Source organism: Notechis scutatus, chromosome 1 (assembly GCF_049901735.1).
Source record: "Notechis scutatus isolate UNSWTSFEM ecotype Mainland chromosome 1, rNotScu1.2, whole genome shotgun sequence".
Classification (NCBI taxonomy): Eukaryota; Metazoa; Chordata; class Lepidosauria; order Squamata; family Elapidae; genus Notechis; species Notechis scutatus.
In genome coordinates this window covers 84752313-84765310 of record NC_142009.1, presented here as the reverse complement: position 1 = coordinate 84765310, position 12998 = coordinate 84752313, and positions in this window count along the sequence as shown.

Genomic DNA, 12998 nt, shown 5'->3' with positions numbered 1-12998 from the left:
GAAAGTTTGTCAGCAAGCACGAAATACCCATTTCCACTCCATTTTCATTCCAGTCATTACAGGACAAACATTTGAATGCACAGTACTATCTAACATTTTCCTGATATAGGTCACTCCGTAGCAGTCAAGCCATGCAAATTTCCCCCCCTGTGAATTTAATTCCCCAGCAGCGTTGGCTTGCTCCTTCCTCTCTCTCTTGCTCTCTCTTCCTTCCATTCCCCCTCCACCCACCTTGAGGCTGGAAAGAAAAGACACAGAGACATGCAAATCTCTCCCCTCCCCATGAATTTAATTCCCCAGCAGCGTTGGATCGCACGCACACACACACACACACACACACTCCTCACACCCCTCACACACCCCCACCCCTTCCAAGGCAGCCCCATTCCTAGCCTGCTTTGAGCTCCATTCTCAGACGGAGCAGGGATGGAGATCGAACTAACCTGAGGGCTGGTGGTTTTCTTTCTCTTTCTCTCTCTCTCTCACACCCCCTCCAAGGCAGCCCCATTCCTAGCCTGCTTTGAATTCTCAGGCTGCACGCAAGGAAAGCAGCAGAAGCCTTTCTTTCTCTCACCCCAAACTCCACAAGAAATGAGTCTTTGCGGCCTCTTGGAGCAGGATGCCTTGCAGGGTCCCAAAGACTCATTTCTGGTGGAGTTTGGGGGATAAAAAGAAAAAAAACTTTTGCTGCTTTCCTTGCGTGCAGCCAAAAGCAGAAGATGAAAGAAGCGGAAAGAAGCAACCCGGTGGCCAGGCAAGTTCTCCCCTCCCCCCTTTCCCCTCTCCCCTCACTACCTCGTGTTGTTCCCAATGCAAGTGATGCAAGCCTTGTGTTCCCGGGCCATGTGGGTGGCACAGCCTTGTGTTCCCGTGCAGCCTGGATTAATTGCTTTGGGGGTGGCATTTCTCTGTGGACCACCAAAATTTTCTTGTGGACCACCAGTGGGCTGCGGCCCACCGGTTGGCGACTGCTGCTTTAAATTATTTACAGAGTCAGCATATTGCCCCCAACAATCTGGGTCCTCATTTTACCGATCTTGGAAGGATGGAAGGATGAGTCAACCTTGAGCTGGTCAGAATCGAACTCCTGGCAGTGAGCAGGGATTTAGCCTGCAATACTGCATTCTAATCCCTGCACCACTACTCAGTGGTTAAACATTAAAACATTTTGAGCACCTGTATTTTTTTCTTAATAACTGTTAGCATATTGAGAACCATTACTATTAGGGTTTTGTGGGTTGGTTTTGAGAGAAAGGGACTAGCCCAAGGTCAACCAGGTGGCTTTTAGCCTAAGGTAGACAAGAACTCAAGGTCTCCTTGTTTCTGGCTTCACTGCATCTCTTTAACTTCTTTATGAGTTGTCCTTGACAGTCACTTTTTTTAATTGATCACCCCATAAGGGAGACTACTGGACTGACTGCCTCCAGTTGTACATTTTGTATTCCAATCTAGAGGGTTCTCCAACTCGCAGGAGTAAATCTTTTGGAAACCAGAAGGAGCCTGAACTGCTGAGGAAACTTCAAATCCCCTGTAGAAATGTGCCCGGCTGGAATTCTACCTACAAGAACAAAATGCAATTACGGTCATTTCTGAAGTTCTGTCTCTCTCAAATTCAGCTCTTTGTTGTGATTGTGTTGAGAACAGCTTGGTAATGTCAAATCTTTCTGATTTGATTTGTGTGGGACCAGATGTCAACAAATTGAAATTTAATGTGGTTGAAGCAGATGACAATGTTGGAAACATAAAAGGCTTTCATGCCAGTAACAATCAGAAGAAAATATTTGCATCTTGTTACCAACTATTATATTGTCTATAATTAAGGTGTATTACAATACCAGAAAAACAATTCATATGTTAATTCCCCCCCCCCCATCCTGCAAATTAAAATTAAGCCGAAGCATTTTGGTCTGCTTTTTCAAACAACCTGAAAAATATGTGCAGATTTTCAAGATAATATTCTATCAACCTAGGAGTCTATATAAATATTCCCTACAAAGCATCAGACTGGTTGCTTGTATGCTATCTAAATAGCCTCAGGGAGAAAAAAAATCTTTCAACAAGTTTTCATATTTACAAGGCTGAATGAAAACTAATGCTTCTACCTCCATACATTTAATTTGAATAGGGATATTTTAATAAATAAAACAAGAAAATGATCCTTGAAATGAACTACCGTATTTATCGGCGTATAACACGCACAGGCGTATAACACGCATCTTCATTTTAAGAGGAAATTTCAGGAAAGCGCCCGTTCACCCCCACTCCCACCCCCGCGCGCTTCAATCCACAGTGTCCCATTCTGCCTGCCTGCCTGCCTGCCTTAGTTTCTGGTTGTTTGGGAGCAGCTTCGGCTGAGAATAATAACTATTCGCCTCTTTTACTCAGCCGAAGCTGTTCCGATTCAACCATTAACGAAGGCAGGCAGGCAGGCAGAACTGGAGTACTGCGGGCGGGCGGGCGGGGTGGGGAGAAACGAGCGCTTCAGGAAGCCCCGCTTCTTTGAAGCAGTTTCTTCCCTGTGCTGGTGGAGGAGCGAGAGAGCGACTGACAGAGCTGACCCAGAGAGAAGGACAGGCTTGGTTGCTTCCTCCTCCCCTTCTTTCATTTGTGTCCTTGATCCCGATCCCAGCAGCATTCACCGAAGGCTTCTTAACATTATATCGGCGTATAACACGCATACATCATTTGCCCCCTATTTTCAGGGGTAAAAAGTGCGTGTTATACGCCGATAAATACTGATATTTTACTTCTATTTACATTTCCATATAATGGCCATATTTGCCACACACTTCCAGACAAGTTTTTTAAGTCATCACAAAAGAACTCCACACTTCAATCAGATCCTGAGAGCCCTTTCTACCTCTTTATTTGTCTCAAACAGATGCCCACAAAACTATTCCTTCAATTTGGGGAAAAATGGAAATCACCTGACACCACATTTGGATTGTATGATGGAGAGGGCAAGACGGTGTGATCCAACTTTGCAGTTGTCCCTTGGGTAGCTCATGATGAATGAGGCTTAGTGTTATCATGTGTAGCAAAATTTCTTTCTTGATTTCCAAATTCTGCTTAATCATTGTTTCAGAGTTTTGTCTGTCCTACCATCTGAACTGATAGCATTACCAGATTCAAGAAATGCAGGTCAATAATTCAGGGAATCCACTTGTCTCCCAAAAACTGTAGCCATGAGTTTTCCTATTGAAGCCTAAGTTTTGAATTTGGTTGCTGATACAGGTTGATCACTTTGTTCTTGATCTTACAGATCTGGTGTTCCCAGGTCAACATCTTTACATATTTTTTTTGCGCAATAATGCAGAGTCATCAGAAAGTGAATAACCCCATTCATTCCATCCATCTATTCCAGACATCCACATAAATAAACAAAATAAAGAAAGTATGCAGAACATCCATAATAAGTTCCAGAAACAAATTTCTTGGAACTTATTATGAATGTTCCATATGATCTTTTATTTTTAATACTGATTTGGATTAATTGGTATGCTATATCAGATGAGCAATAAGATATTTGTGCATATTACTAGCAGGAGCAGAATACAAATTGTTAATTATATGCTAATAATTACGTATCTTCAACACCATATTAGTATATGTAATAAAACAGTTTGGATATTTATTGTGTTATTCAATTAACTGCAATGTATCTTATATGCTATCTGATCTGATATTTAAAAGGGCTAAATGATTTTGACATGTAATATGTTTTTGTTGTTTCTTTGTTGTTGTGTCCTCCCATTTCCTCTCTTTCCTCTCTTTTCTTTTTTTTATTAAAGTGATAAAAAGCCATTTCCAACATCTTTAAATATCTGGTGTTGAAGATTTAATATACTATTATTCAGCTAATAATTACACACACAGAGGCCAGGTCAACTTAATTTAATCTGACATGACTATAGGGTTGTAGTGGCCTTTATTTGTTAAGTTATGCTTCTGAATAGAAACAAGAAAATAAATTGTTTGCTCAGGATTCAAAATTATGTCTACTGCAGAGATGTATGTTGGGCTGATGTGAACTACTTGAGCTTATAGGGAATAAAAAAAATCAAAGCATCCAAAATGGGAGCTACTCTGATATTGGCCAAAGGGTTGATGTATTTTGGGTGAATCAAAAATCTGATGCTATGTAAATAGAAGACAGAGAAAATAATAATATTATCTAATCAGTGAGTATTTTGATCAATCACAACCTTACATTGTGAGAGTGTGTGCATGTCTTTATCTTCCACTAGACATTCTTGCAGAGTCAAACATTGATGGGTGATGTCAAGAATTGTGCTTAATCTTCAACAGCCTTATTGAAAGTGACAGGCCTCTTCAGGCAGAAGAAAATGTGAGAGAAGTGCAATTTTGTACGTAATAGCTTCAGTGCATACTCTTCTAAATAATTCAGCAGATAATTCTCATCAAAGCTGAGCCTAATGAAGCTAATTTAAAACAAGGGCAATCATGCTGGGTATTCTTGCAAAGTAAATTTTATACATTAGTAAACTATTAATAATATTGGCATTACTCTACATAGCAAAGAGAGGACTACTTATAAAGAGTCTGGAAGATCACTTGATGGAGCTATGCCAATTCCATTGTCAAGGCAATAAAATCTAAAACATTTTTAAAATCCAGGTAATGTTTGGAAGAAGCTCAGACAGACACTTGCAGAATTCACTGAATTATAAGAAGCAAAAGGAGGTACATCAAAATGCAATATTCTGTTATCATAGTTAACCTCAATATAAGTAGTTGTTGATAACCTGTAAAGTTGATTTCACTGTGTGGTCTACTTAGTAGAGACTATCTCTTATCTAAAAACAAGTAAAATATTGATCTGTTGGTACAGTTTTTGCAAACTTTAAGAGGGTTATTTTATACACAGATATCAACTGTAATTAAAGAATCTATTACAGGGCTGTCAAACTCACAGTGTCATGTGCTGGCCCTGCCCCCGCCCAGTTTAGCAAAGGGGAAAAAAGTCCTGATACGTCATGTGACGCCACTGTGACATCGCGAGTTTGACATCCCTGATCTATTACATAGGAATCCACCCAATTGTTAGTAATCCTTTACACCCAGTTAATTTAATCCCATGCCTTACAGCATGGAAGAAACATTTTGGGTGATAAAAGGGATGCATGCTGAGAGCTGCCAAATAGAGGGAGTCACATTCCTTTTGTGGGTATGTTTGAGTTGTAGGGAATGTAAAAATATCTGTAACCAACTTAAACATCAACATGGTAATTACCAGAAGTCAGAGTGGATTTGTCAAGAACAAATCTTGCAGACTAATCTTATTTCATTTTCTGATTAGATTAAGAGATTGTGAAAATACTGTATTTATAACTCAGCTTCAGGGAACCATGTAACAACATACTACATGGCATGCTGATTAAACAAATTAGTTAAATATAGCTAAGTTAGTATGGCAATTAAGTGGATACATTGTTGACTTGAAAATCTCATTAGAGTGCTTATTAGTGGTTTCTCCTGGGGAGAAGTATCTCCTGTGACACAAGGATCCTCTACTCTTCAATATTATCATTAACAATATTGATGGAGAGGTAGAAAGATTACTCATTAGATTTGCAGATGACACAGCATTGTGTCGGATTGTTAATATTCCAGACTACAGAAATAAAGTTTGAAAGTTTGAAATGGAGAAATGGGCTGCAACTAATTTAATAGAGACAAGTGCAAAATTCTTCACGGGCTTAAAAATCTAATCAAGGTATAAAGAAGGAAGAAATAATATTACATATGTTCATAATCATGAGTTATTTATGAAAATAATAAAGATGGGGAAGGAAGGAAGGAAGGAAGGAGATACCTGGCTTGTTAATGTTACTTGCAAGATGTGTGTGTGTGTGTGTGTGTGTGTGTGTGTGTTTGAATAGTAGTGGAATGCAAAGTCAGTATGAGGCAGTGGTGTGACATAATTGCTAAAGGCAATTTTAGGTTGTATCAAACAGAAGTATAATTCTAAAGCACAGGAAGTTATTGTTCTGTATTACTCTGGTTGACCTAGGTGACCCAAAATGGTGTCTTCCAATTTTATGATTATCTGAATTCTCCCTCCAAGGGGTATAAAGTCCTTTGGAACACTTCACTGCTTGGAAAAGTAGAATGTGAAGTAATAACGATCTTCAGTATCTAGAAAAATGCAGAGACTCTATGGAATAAGTTTGTCTAAGATTACTGCCATTGCTAGAAACTCAATTGGGTCTTCTATGAGTAGAAAATCGGTGAGGGACTAGCTGCTGGTTATTATCTAACTCTTCAGCTAAGCTTTAAAGCATGAAAGCTTAATTTTGTCCTGGACTGAGCTAGATTCCCAAACCAAACTAACATAATCAAAAGTATGGTTCAATGGAAAATGCATCCCAGCTGCTGATAAACTCTGAAGTTGCTCCATTGCAAAAGAATAAATTAACCATAATACAGAATATTTGCATCCCACACGTAGTTTGGCCTTAACTAAAGCAATGTTGCAGTCCATGCTACTATTTTCATATATGCCTTCAAGACATAGGATTTTGAATATACTTTTCAAGAAATGCCGGGTATTTGAGAATTGGAGGTTTTGTGCAATAAGTCATGTGCATAGTTAGGGGTGTTGCTTTCTAACTTTGCAAACAGGGTATTAAGGATAACTTCCTTTCTATGGATGGAAAAGGTCAGGGAAGATGTTTAAAAAGATGGGGAAAGTGTAGCATTATCCTGATACCCAAAGGTGCTTTTTTTTCAAAAGGCAACTGGACTTTCTTGTTTTTCTTTGAAGATGTTTCACTTCTCATGCAAGAAGCTTCTTTAACTCTGACTGGATAGTGGGAAATAGAAGGATCTATACTCCTTGCGGACAGCTGGTCATTTGCATTCTTTTAGCAAGTTGTTAAGGCCACCTGGAGAAGCTTCTTAGATGAGAAGCTAAACGACTTCAAAGAAAAACAAGAAAGTCCAGTTGTCTCTTGAAAAAAGCATCTTTGGGACAGCCATGACCTGAATAACTGAGAATCTTCATAGACATTATCCTGATATGAGGCTTCTAAGGAGGTAGCAAAAAAATACCACAATCTTCAAGGTTCACTTAAAGAGAAAAAAAACATCTTCTGGGATTGCCCTTTTCCTTTACTCCAATATGGGCTTCTTCTGCAGTCTGCAGAGCAATTACATTTGCAGAGAATTTTACAAGTCTGAATATTCTCAGAAGTAAATTTAAATGACATCTGAAGCCTCTGCAACTCTTAACTCATCTCCAATATGCAGAACTGCATCAAGAAGGTCATAGGTAACCCTGGTAATTGTTATGACTATTGCCCCTACATTACTTATCAGTTAATTTTCTAGGGCTTTGGTCTAACTATTGATTAAATTATCTTAAAGATTGCTACTGGCAGAATGATTCAATGGAAAATACGTCAGTCCCCATCTGCATCACATGGCCACAATCTTCACATTAAACAAAACCAAGACATGTTAATTGCCTGGTATGGAAGGTAGCATACAAATTGTCTTGATTTTATTTATTTGTATCTCACATCTTTATTTTTCTTACAAATAACTCAAGGCGATGAACATATCCAACACCCCTTTCCCCTTCTATTTTTCCCCATAACGACAATCCTGTGAGGTGGGTTGGGCTGAGAAAGAGTGACTGGCCCAAGATCATCATGGTTTCAGCTATGGCTTTCATGGCTATGGCAGGACTACAACCCCAGTCTTTCACTCTCTAGCCTGGTGCCTTCACCACTGGACCAAACTGGCTCTTTGCTGATGTAGGTAGTCCTTGCTTAATTACCTGAGCCAGCAGTGTGCAGCAGCAGCCAGAAAAGCTAATGTAGTCCTAAGTTGCATTAACAGAGGGATACAATCAAGATCAAGTGAGGTTTCTAATACCACTCTATAAAACATTAGTAAGATCACACCTAGAGTACTGCATCCAGTTTTGGTCACTACACTATAAAAATGATGTTGAGACAGTGTTCCAATATTTGAGGGGCTGCCACAGAGAGGAAGGGGTCAAGCTATTTTCTAAAGCTCCTGTAGGCCAGACAAGGAATAATGGATGGAAACTGAACAAGGAGAGATTTAACCTGGAAATAAGGAGAAACTTTTTGACAGTGAGAACAATCAACCAATGGAACAGCTTGCCCTGGGAAGTTGTGGGAGCGCCATCACTTGAGACTTTCAAGAAGAGATTGGACTGCCATTTGTCAGAAATGGTGTAGGATCTCCTGCTTGGGCAGGGGGTTGGACTAGATGATCTACAAGGTCCTTTCCAACTCTAATTATCTGTTACCTTAGGATCAGAATTTAATTACCTTAATTATCTCAAGACCAGAATTTCCACCGCTAAGTGAAGCAGTCATTAGGCAGAATTCATGTGACACCTCTCCTCATGTGACTCACACCATTTAGTGACAGCAATTCCTCCCATTATTGAAGAGGCACACCTAACGAAGATAGTGCTGGCCATTCACAAGGCCAATGCAAGGAAGATTTAGCTTTTTAAACTCAAAGTTCACACCCCAAGTGCAACTCTTAGAAACAATTAGTCTGCTTTGTCTTAACCAGGACAACAATCATAGAAGGTGAGTACATTGAGAAGAGAATTCAGCAGAACCATTCTAGATATTACAGATAACATTGTGGAACACCAAGGAGGGAGATTCCTTGTCTGGACTTTGAAAGCAGGATTAGGCCTGGTTAATTCTTAGATGACACCTAGCAGGAAATGCCAAGGCTGTAGGTTAGAAGAATAAGGCAACTGTGAATTGTTGCTAAGATAATTGCATGGATAAATTACATATGTAATTCAATAGAGTAGAGTTATCTGCAGAGAAGTGGTCAAAACAATATACATCAGAGGTGTCACACTCATGTCACAGTGGCATCATGTGACATACTGGGACTTCCCCCCCCCTTTGCTAAACTGGGCATGGGCAAGGTCAGCATGTGACACATCTGGCCCATGGGTCAGGAGTTTGACAGTCCTGATTTACATTATAAGGGGTGAGGCTTTGATCATGTGGTCATTTTTTTCATTTTTTAATAGACTTCTTTAGGTTCAAAAGCAAAGGTAAGCAATAATTCAAATGTCTGAGTAACATATCTGGAAAATCCTTAGTGTGGCCATATGGATATCATCCTTGATATAACCATAATAAATATATTTGATAATGTAAATATATTAAAACACTTAATTGACAATATTTAAAAAAAAACTTGTTCACATATTTCTTGTTTCATCACACATTTTGAGCAATTAGTAATCAGAATTATATCTTTACCAATTTATAGTTTTTCCATATAATAAGGAAAAAACAAACAAACAGGTGACATGAAGAACTAACACCACTCAAAATACAACAAATAAGGAAAAGAAAAAATAAAAAGAGAAAAAAGCCAGAAATCAATCAGTAAAAAACCCAAGCAAACCACAAAGCAAAAACTAAGGTGAGCGTTATAAAGCCCCCACAACTTTATTGGGACTTATACAGTGCATGGAAATAAAGTACATTAAGTGCCTCCCTATGTCTCTATACCAGCCAGGACAACTAATATTTCCCTTTAAAAACCTACAGTTTCTTTATTTCAGGTGTCAATAACCCCCCCCAGCAGCTGTGATCTGTTTGAGGAACAGAGGAATAATAAAAACATGCTCTTATGTTACTATGTCAGAAGGAAGATTTCATCAACCTCCTCACCTTACAGAATCTTGTCCCTTCAGAAGTGAGCTTGGCTTATTAAATAACACATGTTACATATAATCACTTAAAAAAGTATGTTGCCCAGAATCATTTTGTGTGTGTATGTGTGTGTGAAATGAGCAGCCACACAATTTTGTTTAAACAAATAAAATCCTCTTTACATGTAATAATTGAAAAGAAAGAAGTGTTGGAGCACCATTCATTTAATGAGTGTCACATAGACACAACGTCATATTTGTGTGCTGGAGAGTTCTTGAGCTAAAGAAAGGTAGTGACATTAATGAACAATTCATTACACGAAGTTGCCCACAAACCTAGTATAAAGCAGACACTGACGGAAGACGAGTTCATCAAAATGTTAAAAGAAAAGCCTTTCTGTCTGAACTTACCTCCAGACTTTCCTTTCCTCTCCTTTCCTCTCCTCTTTTCTTTCCTTTCTGCTTTTCTTTCCTCTCCTTTCCTCTTTCCTTTCCTTTCATCTTTCCTCTTTCTTTTCCTTTCCTTTCCTCTTTCCTTTCTCATTTACTTTCCTCTTTCCTCTCCTTTCCTCTTTCTTTTCCTTTCCTCTTTCCTTTCCTCTTTCTTTTCCTTTCCTCTTTCCTCTCCTTTCCTCTCTTTCCTCTTTCCTTTCCTCTTTCCTTTCCTCTTTCCTTTCCTTTCATCTTTCCTGTTTCTTTTCCTTTCCTTTCCTCTTTCCTTTCTCATTTCCTTTCCTCTTTCCTTTCCTCTTTCCTTTCCTCTTTCCTCTTTCTTTTCCTTTCCTTTCCTCTTTCCTTTCCTCTTTCCTTTCTCTTTACTTTCCTCTCCTTTCCTCTTTCCTTTCCTCTTTCCTTTCCTCTTTCCTTTCCTCTTTCCTTTCCTTTCATCTCCTTCCCTCTTTCTTTTCCTTTCCTCTTTCCTTTCCTCTTTCCTTTCCTTTCATCTCCTTCCCTCTATCTTTTCCTTTCCTCTTTCCTCTCCTTTCCTCTCTCCTTTCCTCTTTCCTCTCTCCTTTCCTCTTTCCTCTCCTCTTTCCTTTCTCTCTCCTTTCCTCTTTCTTTTCATTTCCTCTTTCCTTTCCTTTCCTCTTTCCTCTTTTCTTTCCTTTCCTCTTTCCTTTCCTCTCTCCTTTCCTCTTTCCTTTCCTCTTTCCTTTCCTCTCCTCTCCTCTTTCCTTTCCTTTCCTCCTCCTTTCCTCTTTCCTCTCCTCTTTCCTTTCCTCTTTCCTTTCCTCTCCTCTCCTCTTTCCTTTCCTTTCCTCTTTCTTTTCCTTTCCTTTTGTTTTGGAGTTAGTATTGATTCCTGAAAGTGCCTAGACAAATTCCTGCAGTTTTCTTGGGGATATTTTTGGGAAACACCCACCTAAGTAGGTAAGGGGGGAGCCTCAAAGTACAGAATTTTGTCAAGTCTTTGTGTAGCAGCAAGAGGTCCAGAACTGACTCCCTCTTAAGCTCCCTGGAATTTTATCTATCTGTTCCCAGGTTAAAGCTAGCATTCTCGAGAGATACCTGAATAATATGCAGAATATAATAAAGTACTGAGTTTGAACCTTATAGATGTAGGTCTGGTTACTAAATGCCTGATGGAATCCTTACCTATGTTTGCCTTGTTTCCTTCTTCCTTCTAATGCATCTGCTTATGGATCTTGTCTTCTTGGTTAAAAAGTGGATGACATGGACTTACTATATTTTTCAAGCCATTCTGGAGGTCTTTTTTTATTGAACAACATAAAAATGCTCAGAATGAATAGATAGCTGGATGAATAAAAATGTAAACAAGCATTTATTTAGACCGATCATAAAATTCAAACTTTTCCTTTTTTAATTTTTATTTTGAGGATATAATTAAGGATCTGGGCATATAGTGCAAAGAATGCTTCCATGGCTTAATCCAAATGATTATGGTGTTTCAACCTGAGATGTATTCTGCACACAATGATAAACACGTTGATGCATAAAATATATTTGCAAGGTGTGACTGACTGTTTTGTTGTTACTTGATATTGGGAGGCCATTTTATATTTATGATTCAGTAAGACTCAGGCAAGTCCTTATAAAATAATCATAAACATAACATGGTACTTAGATTATATTATGATTCAAGCCTGATTAACCATGAATATAATTATCTTGGACACATCTTTTAACTGATTTTCCTTCTTGACAAGATGCAAAATAAAAGATGAAGGGGGCCCTCTAGTGGGAAAGAGAAGGAAAAAGATTTTACACTGGTGATAAAAAGAGCCTTGTTAAGTTCCAACTTCATGGACTATGGAGTCCTGTGCCAGTTTTCTCGCTTAATGCCCTACCACAATTTAATATCATCCTATAACTATATATTATCTTGTTTTTTTTTCAGACAAAGCATTCATTTCTTTTATTTTCATCAATATACCAATGCTGCAAAATGCTTACTGAAAACTTCTTAAATTCCTCTCAAGACTGATTATAGAAATTAGTGCTATTAAGGTTGCTAACTCCTTCCTGAGGAAACATACAATCAAACTGGTTTTGGTATAGACATATCTTCCTTCCAATTTTTTCATCTGAAAACAACAGGGACATTTGTATAATTCACACTTCATTTTCCCCATTTTTCTTTTTGTGTTAGCATGTAAGTATCTATCACCCAACTACTGATGTAGATGCATAAAAAAATGGGCAGGGCTTCAAGTGTGATGCCACACCAGCTATCTTCAGATGTTTATTTCCCCCATCCCTTCGAACCCACAGATTTTCATGACATTACTCTGGTATTTTTGGAACAAAGAAACAAAATTGTTTATTTATTTGTTTGCAAGTGCTGTACAACTAGCAAAAGAGTAAAGAGTTAAATTTCTGGGGGGGAAAACGAAATGATAGAGTGACCCTATGAGGATAGGGTGAACATGGGAGTCAAAGAAGCAAACTTTTCTGTGTTTGAAATTATTTGGGTAAAATATGAGAGGTCATGCAGCAAAAAGCTTAAGAAGGCAAAATGAATGGGAAGAAAGGCTGAGACAGAATAAGACAGATCCTGGGATCGGGGACAAGTGCTTTAATTATTGATTGAAAGAGGGAATACAAATCAGATATTGCTTAGTAGTTGAGATCACACCAGAGGTGGTATTCAGTAGATTCTGACTAGTTCTGGAGAATCAGGAGCAGAAATTTTGAGTAGTTCAGAGAACCGGCAAATACCACCTCTGACTGGAGACTTTACATTATCCTTCCCCTGCCACGCCCACCAAGCCATGCGCATAGGACTGGTAGTAAAAACATTTGAATCACACCATTGGATCACACACTCATCAAACATTCAAAA